General features: G+C 37.1%; 1 pseudogene; it reads right to left on the minus strand.

Moving 5' to 3' along the window:
- Positions 1-9217: 9217 nt before the first annotated feature.
- LOC139866973 (small ribosomal subunit protein eS7-like) lies at positions 9218-9921 on the minus strand (annotated as a pseudogene).
- Between the last annotated feature and the right edge of the window lie 1121 nt (positions 9922-11042).

Here is an 11042-nt window from a genome sequence, read left to right on the forward strand (position 1 = left end):
GTCCTTATGCATTACCAACCTGAAGTGTCTAAACTTCAAGAAGGAAGGAAAGAGTCTTCTTCGGGCGATCCACTTTCCCTAATTGCTAAAAAGAAGAGCAAATCATTGACGTCTTCCAAAGGCTTGTCCAAGAAAGTGCTTGTTGAAGAATCAACTGATTCAGAAGATTTGAATCTTTCTGATGTTGATGATTCTCACCTTGAATTAGTCAAGATAGCAGCCATGTTCACAAAAGCCTTGAACAAACACAAGTTTAAAGGCAAATCAAGCAATCTACGCAAAAACTCATCATCTTCCTCGTACTACAAGAAAGCTGATCAATCTAAACAACAACATGCTGATGATTCCAAGAAGGAAGATTCAATTTGTTTCAATTGTGGCAAAGCTGGTCATTACTCTCGTGAGTGTAAGATGCCTAAGAAGAAAGATGCAGCTTACTACAAGAAGAAAATGTTGATGGCTAAGATTGTGGAAACTGGGGGAGAGCTAAAACCGGTTGATGATACTTGGTTTAACTTGACTGACGATTCAGATTCAGAGGTGGAACATGCAAATGTTTGCAAGGTGACAAAGCTCATCAAAGCTAAGGAAGCAATGAAGAATTCTGGCTCAACATCCGATGATGATGAGGTACAATCATCTGAAATCTCACCTGATTTTATCAAAATGCAAAATGACTTGATGAAGAATCTGGTCTCAATGTCAAAAGAAGTCAAAGGCTTAAAATCTGAAAACAAGATTTTTCAAGAAATCAGGATTCGATTTAACTATCTTAGCATTGATTTTTTCATACATTAAACTAATTTGATGGTATTTCCTAGATTTACGATTTTCAATAATATCATCAAAATCAGCATCAGAAGCATGTACAAAATGCCATGTAAACCAGCTTGAAAATAATCAGAATGATATAATCCTGGAAGCTTTTTGGAAGCATTTTCCAAAATTTTCGGATCTTCATAACCCAGCCCCCACTTTTCACCATGAATTATTTTTGGTCTATTCATGAAAATCGTTTGTTTTGAAAGTTCCATATCCATGATAGCTTTTGATTGCTCTGTTCGATAGAGTTTTTCCTCATATCGAGCAAGTTATGCTTTCATTTGAAAAGATTCTTTTGACAATAAAGAAATTTCAGTGTTCTTTTCAATTATGGTGTTTTCCAATTGAACGATTTTCTTGTTTAGTTTTGAAAGTGTGGGTCATTGTTGGTTTTTCAAATCAGAAAGATCTTTTTCTAAAAATTGAACTTTTTCTGCAAGTCGTTCCAATTTTAAACGATAATCAGTTCTTTCAACTTTAATTGGATGAATTGTCTTTTTCAGATCTTCCAACTCAGTTTCCGTAGAGTTGAGTTGGAGAGTCAATTATTGCACATCCGTTTGCAATTTGGATGAGGAAGGTCTGGTCTCATTCATTTTGATTTTATCTTTTAAAACCTTGTTTTCAATTGCAGCGTTTAGGGTATAACATTCATCAATACAACAATTTTATCAATTGGTTATAACATTCATTTTAAAAGATCATTTCATTCATTTCAACTGCATGCTATACCCAAAATTGTTGTATTGTAAACAAACGTTTTGATAAAACTCCATATGAGTTATTATATGGTAGACGCCCGAATGTCAAATATTTCCGTGTTTTTGGTTGTATATGCTATGTGCTTAACGACTTTGACAGCCTCAGAAAGTTTGATCCTCATGGCGATCAGGCCATATTTCTTGGTTATTCCTCGAACAAAGTTGCTTATCGTGTTTATCATAAGCGGACAAAGATGACTAAAGAGAGCATCAACGTCAAGTTCGATGAATTTTCGGGAATGGCTTTTGAACAACTCAGTTCAAAACCCGATCCTAACCTGGCTACTAGTTCTTCCGCGCAAAACTTAATTTTCTCGAAGAAGGGTGTTCCTACGGTTACTTCAGAGGAACTGGATATCTTTTGATAGTCTTTATACTCCTCAACGGGATTCAAATGTTCAAGCCGTACCGGTTACACCATCACAGTCAACTACTGTGGAGACTCTTCAAAGTCTTTTTGATGAAGATTCAACACCAACTGATTCACCTGTTGCTTCTTCATCCTCCCTCCAACCTCCTGTTACTGATAATCTTGACCCAATTCAAGATTCATCAGTTGATACAACTCCAGCTGTTACTCCAGATACTCTATTGAATCCATTAGATAATGTTACATCAGATCAAGCGGATCAAGGCTCAACATCAACAACGGTTGATGTTTCAATGGATACCACTGATGTACAACCTCTTCCACACACCCGATGGACTAAAAGTCATCCAATAGATCTTATTATTGGTGACGCATCTGCTCCAGTGTCAACTCGAAGGGCTACTCAGAATATGTGTCTATTCTTAGCCTTTCTTAGTAAGATTGAACCAACAACGGTTGCTCAAGCTTTACTAGATCCATACTGGGTAGTTGCAATGCAAGACGAGATCAATTAATTTGAACGATTGAAAGTATGGCGATTAGTTCCAAGACCAACGGGTCAACGACCAATAGGGGTAAAGTGGATTTTCAAGAACAAGAAAGATTCTGATGGAATTGTGGTTCGAAATAAGGCACATCTTGTGGCCAAAGGATATCGACAACAAGAAGGCATTGATTATGATGAAACGTTTGCTCCGATTGCTAGGATTGAGGCAATTCATCTTTTCCTCGCATTTGCTTCTCATATGAAGTTCACGGTGTTTCAAATGGATGTCAAAACTACTTTTCTGAATGGTTATCTTCAAGAGGAAGTCTATGTTGATCAACCAGAGGGCTTTGTCGATCCCATTCATCCAAACCACGTCTACTACTTGGAGAAAGCTTTATACGGTCTGAAGCAAGCACCGCGTACATGGTACGAGACCTTAACAAAGTATTTGCTGGACAATGGCTTCTCTCGTGGAACGATTGATACAACGCTATTCATCCGTAAAAACCACGGTCACATTCTCTTGGTTCAAATTTACGTTGATGATATTATTTTTGGTTCCACGTCCCCGGCCTTATGCAAAGAATTTGGTGACCTTATGGCCAACAAATTCGAAATGAGCATGCTTGACCAATTAACTTTCTTCTTGGGGTTACAAGTAAAACAATTACCAAATGGGATTTTTATCAGTCAAACTAAGTATATCAATGATATGCTAAAACGTTTTAAAATGACTGCTTTAAAACCAATGTCAACCCCAATGAGAACTTTACTGGATGCTGATACTAATGGGGAACCCTTTGATATTACGCTTTATCGAAGCATGGTTGGTTCTTTAATGTATCTGACTGCAAGTCGACCAGACATTACACTTGCCGTAACTGTCTGTGCTCGCTTTCAGTCCAACCCAAAGAAATCTCACTCCAAAGCGGTTGTTAGGATTTTTCAATACCTTAAAGGTACACCTAACCTTGGGATCTGGTATCCTCATGGATCCGATTTCAATCTCACTGCTTATACTGATGCGGATCATGGTGGTTGCCATGTTGATAGAAAAAGCACATCTGGATCACTTAAGATGTTGGGGAATAGGCTAGTTGGTTGGTCATCCAAAAAGCAGAACTGTGTGTCTTTATCAATAGCTGAGTCTGAGTACATTGCTGCAGCTCACTGTTGTTCACAAGTTTTGTGGATGCAAACTCAACTCTTGGACTATGGCTTTAAGATTTCTCAGACCCCGATCTATTGTGATTCACAAAGTGCTATTGCAATAACAAGCAACCCGGTTTAGCATTCTAAAACTAAACACATAGATATTCGTTATCATTTCATTAAGGACCATGTAGAGAAAGGGGATGTAGAATTATACTTTGTGCCTACTAAAGTTCAATTAGCTGACATGTTCACTAAACCTTTAGATGAACTTAGGCTAAAATTCTTGATCAAAGAGATTGGCATGGTAGAGTATAGTGCTTGATATTCCTTAGATCTGTTGGGACTTATTTTTGGGATCTTGTGTTTAGGGGGAGTAGATACTTTTTAGGGGGAGCAACTAAGTTTCAGTGCTTTAGATAATTTTTCTTTAAGGGACTGCCTTTAGATTAATGATAACTTCCTAGGTACATTTGTTCAATGGTTACGCAAGGAGGAGGTAACTCATTGTTATCCTATTTCAAGGGGGAGTTAATTCATTTTCTTGGGAACATAATCAAAATGCTGATTTACTTTCTTGTATATCACATTTTGAGGGGGAGAAAAAGGGAGAAAATGAGAAAATTATTCAAAAATATTGTTTTTTCAAAAAGTGAATTAAAAATTTCTTTATTTTTATCTGAAATAATTCACTATGGCTTGTGTACATCTCAGTATGCAACCCGTGTTAACAATTGGTATCACTGAAGATTTATACTTTGTATAAAATTCAAAGCTCTTTTGAGTACAAATCTTATTTTGAAAAATTCATAAAAATTGGAAAGGATAAAATCCAAAAATATTTAAATTTCACTGAATAAATGCTATTTTTAGCATTTTACCGAGTCTGACAACCAACTGCACAGATTCGGTAAGTTCAGAGTTTTCAAAAAAAAATTGTCTCAGAATTGTTTTTCATGAAAAGATTAAAATGGATTTCAAGAGGAAAAATTAATTTGTCAAGATTTGGAGTTAAATTGTTAATGTTTTGAAAAATTGGACTGAATTCGGTATATTAGGCCCATTCTGTAAAGCTCATTCGGTATTTTACCTTCGACATCTATAAAAGGAGAGTCAAAGTCAAACATTACTCTTACTGTTATTAATTACCTACCGAGTCTGTTGATTATACCGAATCTGCCTAATTCTACCGAGTCCGTCATTCTGTTTCTTCAAATTCTTGGTAATTGTTCATTTTAATCAATGTTTAAGATATACAATTGTAGATCTGAGATAATTATGTTTTTATCAACCAGAAAAGTTCAAAATAACTGGATTATGACCTTTAATTTTTGAAATCTTGTTGATTATACCGAGTCTGAGTCGAGTTCAATTAATCTTTGATTAAACTCAATTGATTTTGAAAATCAACATGAAATCTTGTCTAATCTGAGTTAAATTGACTGATCTATCATTTGACCGAGCCTGATTACATGTTTAATTGCTTATTTGATGGATTTTGTATCTACCGAATGTGTTCTTATCCTGATACCGAATTTGTTCATACAATTAACATGTTAATATGCTTATAATTGAATGGTTGATTGATCATGGTTGTGAAATTACATGATATATGATAGAATATGCATGTTTGAGTGACTTTCTGTTAATTGTTGAAGATAACGAATCTGGTTTTCCTTCTTGATACCGAGTCTGAAACTTGGTACCATGAAAGTTTCTAATTTATATCTTCAAACACTTAACATGTTTATTCTATATTTTTCTGATATGAAAACTCAAGCTTATTTGGTTACAGAATCTAAAGTTTTCATAACTACCGAATCTGCTTGAATTGTGCTGAAATTGACTAAGTGTTATATAATTGACTTTGCATGATGATTTTGTACTAAGATGAATATCATATGAATGTCATGGTTGTCAATTATTTGTTCATATTTGAGAATAAAAGTCTTTTATATTTTTGAAAAATCATAAAAATCTTAAAATTTAAAAAATATAAAAAGGATTTCAAAGGCAAATAAGAATATAGATATATGCTTTTTGTTAAATATCTTGTGGTCTTCTATTTCTTATCTTTACAGCTAAATGGCGAACAATCACTTTATCAACTCTGAAACCAATATTCCCTGCAAATATTGGACTGCAATTCTAGAGAGGCATACTTTATGGCCTGCTCTGAGCTCCACAGTTAGTGTGCCAGAAACAGACTTGGATATTCTTAACAGATCAATCAGATTTGTGGAGGCCACACAACCAAATGCTACTAATCCACAGGGCGAACCAGCCAGATTTGAATTTAGGCTGAGGGGAGTACAAGGATTCAGGAGTTTCACAAAAGCTGACTTCAGGAGGATATTCAGACTTCCTCTTGTACAGAATGCTCCTGCTTTTCCTGCTACTCAGCAAATGATGACTTCTGTCTTTGATCTTGGTTATGTTGGAGCTACCAATGTTCCACCAGCTAAGTTTCAGAAGAAATATCTGCAGTCAAGGTGGTATGTGATCTTCTCAATCATCAACAGATGCTTGTTGATGACAAGAAGTGGATCTGATAGCTTAACTGTGCCGATGCTCAAACTTTTCTACTCATTCACAAGAGTAGAGAATCCTGATTATGCAGAACTTATATGGGATTTGGTTCAGGCACAGGTTGAAAAGCCAAGGGGTTCATACATCCCTTGCGAAAGGTTTTTCTGTATCTTTATCCATGATGCTATCAATGCTTGCAGAAATGCAAATATCTTTGTACCAGGTACACATGGATTACAGATGAAAAGGTTTGGAGAGCTGAAGATGAACACCCCTATGGTGTCTGATAATCAATTCACTGCGCCAATTCCAAATTGGCTAGTGAGGCTAGCTGAACCCCAAGACGCTCGTATGCGTTCTTATTTTCAGGCTGTAGGAATACCTCTTCCGAACCCGGTACAACAAGAACAAGTTGAACCTGCCGTGGTTCCATCCCCAGAGGTTGTAGAGGAACCTGTAATTTAACCACCCGGGCCAGCTAATCCTCCACTTAGGGTAAACCTCAAACGATCTAGGGTAGCACACCAAGCTCAACCCGTGAGGATCAGGGAACCTAGTCCAACTAGGATTGAACCAACCTTTTCCACAACACTCGAAGTAAGCAGTGACACTTCAGCAACAACATCTGAATCATCTCCTGAACATTCTCCTAAGAGAACTCGATACATGCCTAAGCGTAGACTGGTTTATATCCCAACACTCATGCTAGAGAAATACATTTTAATGCTTGAGAATGAAGTGTTTAACAAACATAGTTCTAGCATTACTGCAATAGATGAGGTGTTTGATGAACCAATTTTTGATGTGAAACCAATTCTACCAACTTTACCTGCATGTCCAGATAATGTTTTCCGTGAAGACCTAGCACATGAACTAACTGTCTTCTTTGAGACAGATTCTCTAGGTCAAAATTCTTTAGATGAAAAAGTAGAACCTCAGGATGAACCGAACATTGAACCTTTGATAGATTTTGAAAGTCAACTTCATCCTTTGCATGATTATTACTTGCATTTGCCTGCTGTACGTAATTTGAATCGTATAGTAGCTCAACTTGAACAGGAGAATATTGACTTGCAACTTAAGTGCCAATCATTAGAACAAATGCTTGCTTTGTGTGATAAATTGCCTTCACTGCCTAAGAAAGAATGTACTTATGATTTTAAGGAGGGTGAAGTGATAGTTTCTGCTGAAGAATTATGTCTTGAGATTAAAAGCTTAAAACAAAAGATAATTCAAATGAAACAGGCTAACACACTTAAGCAAACGTCTAATGTTGCAACCAATGTGCTTGAATGTACTGATGGGATTACTAAGAAGGGGAAGGGAACAACAACATCTAAGGATGTAAAATCCATTACTATTCTTAAAAATCCTCTACGTTCTCAATTTGGCAATCATGGTTCGAAAGTTGTTTCTACAACTCAATATTTTGTTAAAAAGGTTCATTCTCTAAATGGTTCTGTGTTAACTGAAAGGATTCCTATGATTCCTATGTCAAAAACTTCAAAAGAGAGTCTTTTAAAGAAATCAGTTAAGTCCACAACACACACAAGTTCTAAACCGGATTTAAGTGAGTATGATGCAAAAGAACGTACAATCAAATTGGAAATTCTGCAAAATCAGTCATCTCATGTGTCAACTGAAAAGTTTGGACGTCTAACTAACAACGGTGTTTTTCGTGTCACAGGTCATAATTCAAACTTGAATTACAAATTTGTATGGGTTCCTAAGTCCACGACTAAGAAAGTAGCAACCAAACCAAAGCAAACTGCTAGTCGGCCTAGGAAATCCTCTCATGTTTTTCAATTTTCGTCTGTGAACAAAACATCTACTTGGAATAAATTGTGTGTTAAGACTTCTGATAATGATGTAAAGATTGATATTGCGTATGATGCTTCATGTAATGTGGTTTTAAATGATGTTTTATTGTCTAAACTGCATGATGCTTTACGTGATTGTTTCATCATTGATCCAAAGTTTGTTGTAATTCCAAAGTTTATTGTTGGTACTAACCGCAAAGGACCCAAAAAACTTTGGGTACCTAAACTCTAGGAAATTCACATTTATAGGGTTTCGACATCTGTGTTTGGTATATCGATTCCGGTTTTTCTCGACACATGACGGGCGATAAATCCTTGCTTGTCAACTTCATTGACAAATTCCTAGGAACGGTTACATTCGGAAACGATGAGATTGCAACAATAACGGGTTACGGAGATTTTGTGCAAAATGGCATAACAATCAAACGGGTTTCATATGATGAGGGTTTGGGGTGCAGTTTATTTAGTGTGAGCCAATTTTGCGATGGAGATCTCCAAGTTCTGTTTGAACGTCGACAATGCTCGATGCAATCCACCGAAGGGAATGATCTTCTTGTTGGTAAACGTTGTGCTTCACTATATACTATTGACCTCAATGATGCACCTATGTGTTTGGCCACTCGTTCTACCAAAGAAAATTCATGGTTATGGCATCATCGGATGTCACACCTGAATTACAAGGGTATCAATCGACTAGTCTCTAAAGATTTAGTTGATGGTATTCCAACCTTTCAATATGATAAGCATCATGTGTGTCCATCATGTGCGATGGGTAAGCTGAAACGGACTAATCATCCGCTTAAGTAAAACCCCAGTACTTCATCGTCTTTGCAATTATTGCATATGGACTTATGTGTTCCCATGCGTATTTCTAGCCTCGGTGGCAAGAAACATGTGCTTGTCATTGTTGATGACTATACCCGGTTTATATAGATTTTTCTTTTGCGAACTAAGTCAGAAACCCCCGCCATTGTCATTGAATTCATTAAAAAGATTCAACGCTCTTTTAACAAACATGTTAAGAGCATCAGAACTGATAATGGGACGGAATTTAAGAATGACCCGCTTGATAGTTATTTGAAAGACCAAGGCATTGAACATCAGTTCTCTGCTGCTCGGACCCCCCAACAAAATGGAGTCGTCGAACGACGTAATCGTACGTTGTGCGAAGCAGCACGAACGATGCTTACCTACTCCAAATTACCTCCAAAAATGTGGGGGGAGGCCATTTTTTTTTTTATTATTTTTTTTTTTTTAAGAATAAATAGTCAAGGATCAAATAAGAGAAGACTAATATAGTATAAGCCAAAATTTCAGAAAGTAGAAACAAGACTTGTCAATATTCATTCATGACAAAATGTAAAGCAACCTGACTCAAAAGCCTAGCTACTTAAACACATCTTAAGCTTCTGTCATTGGGTACTCGAAGACAACGTCTTTACCAGAAAGCTTCCTGTAAACTCCGCTGAATGTCTCTAGCTTGTACTCGGTATCATTACGAACCTTTGGGTCCAAATAGATCTTGATGATTTTGGAGCCATCAAGTCTGTATCGAACACGTTTTCCTGCAATCTCAGCAGGGTACACAACATCTTCCAGCATGGCATCATGCACAGTTGTTAAGGTACGAGATCGAGGTCTTTGGGCTGCAGAACCTTTCTTTGGTGGCCTAACAATACGTCTGGTGGCGATGACCACAATATCTTTTCCACTGAACTTCTTCTCAAACTCCCTAACAAGCTTAGTATGAATCTTGCGAAACCCCTTCCTTAATCTATAAGGAACAAGAATCACAACTGCCTTTCGGTTTCCAGAGACTTCAATTTGACTTGCAGAGTTAATAAACAAGTCCTTCAAGTCACTCTTGAGCTCTTGGTGTGTGTTCTCCAAGTCAAACAAAGCCTGAGCAACATTCTGTTCAAACTCGGTAGGTTCAACATCCTTTTCCTTTTAGATCTTCTTCATTGAGGAATACATGTTGATGATGGTGATTGAGGGTGGATCCTCACGGAGGAAACCCTAAACAGCTTGGAGTTCAGTTCGGGAGAAGAAGAAGCTTGTAGCTGAAGAAATGAATTTTATCAATACAACGATTTTATCAACATTGAGACCAGGAAGAAGATTTACACGGGAGAAGAACATGAAGGAAACCAAAAAAAGCTTTAAAATTCATTTAAAATAGCTTCTTATTAAAAGTATCACTACACAAGCAACATTAAAGTGCAGAAATTCATTTTTTCTAACTTTTATTGGCTCGGATTTACACGGCTTTTCTCATACATGTTCTTCATGATATTTTGGAGATTTGCCGAGCACGTCAACCATTTTAAACAATGAAGCTCTTATTTCATGCGAGCATCATTGTGGGGGAGAAATACATATGGTTGATGTGCGTGTGACTTCTATACATGTACGGTATAGGACTCGGACTTAAAAGAAAGAATTGTTTGTTTGGGGGGGAGCTAGTGACTCGAAGAAGATCCTACATCATATGGGGAGTTTTCATATGACTAGTATCAAAAATACTATTTGGAACGATGAAAGTTCAAGAGGCGTGTCTCGGTGTTGAAACCGACGGTATTTACGTCATGACACTTTGATGCGAGCCCATATACTTTGAGGGGGGAGCTTCTAAAGTTTCAAAACGACCTCTCAATCCAAGCAAATTCTAAAGACATATCACAACTAAGTCAAGGGAGGGATTGATAGTAACATATTTAGTTTGTGATGTGTTCTTCAATGTGCATTCCACTGTGCACACTCAAAGACCGTTGAAAGAGCGAAGATATCACGATGAAGTTCAAGTCTCAAACAAAGTCGAAAGAAGATTGTTAGCGTGACAATTCGAGGATCTAGGGGGGAGTTAGTTAGCAATAGTTGATTCTTTCCTTGTAATGTTGTATGTTTTACTAGGGAGTTAGTTTTTGGAAACCCGTCTCACTCCTGGGGGGAGATTGTTAGGTACCCGAGAATGGAGTAATACGAGTTTCCCTAGCCTTATGGAGGATCCTTTATACGAGGCTATATAAAGGATCCAAGGCTCCCTAGATTAGCTAAGTTTAGCCACTGTTATGTAGAGATTTCAAGAGAGCCGTGGA

Source organism: Rutidosis leptorrhynchoides, chromosome 9, assembly GCF_046630445.1.
Source record: "Rutidosis leptorrhynchoides isolate AG116_Rl617_1_P2 chromosome 9, CSIRO_AGI_Rlap_v1, whole genome shotgun sequence".
Classification (NCBI taxonomy): domain Eukaryota; kingdom Viridiplantae; phylum Streptophyta; class Magnoliopsida; order Asterales; family Asteraceae; genus Rutidosis; species Rutidosis leptorrhynchoides.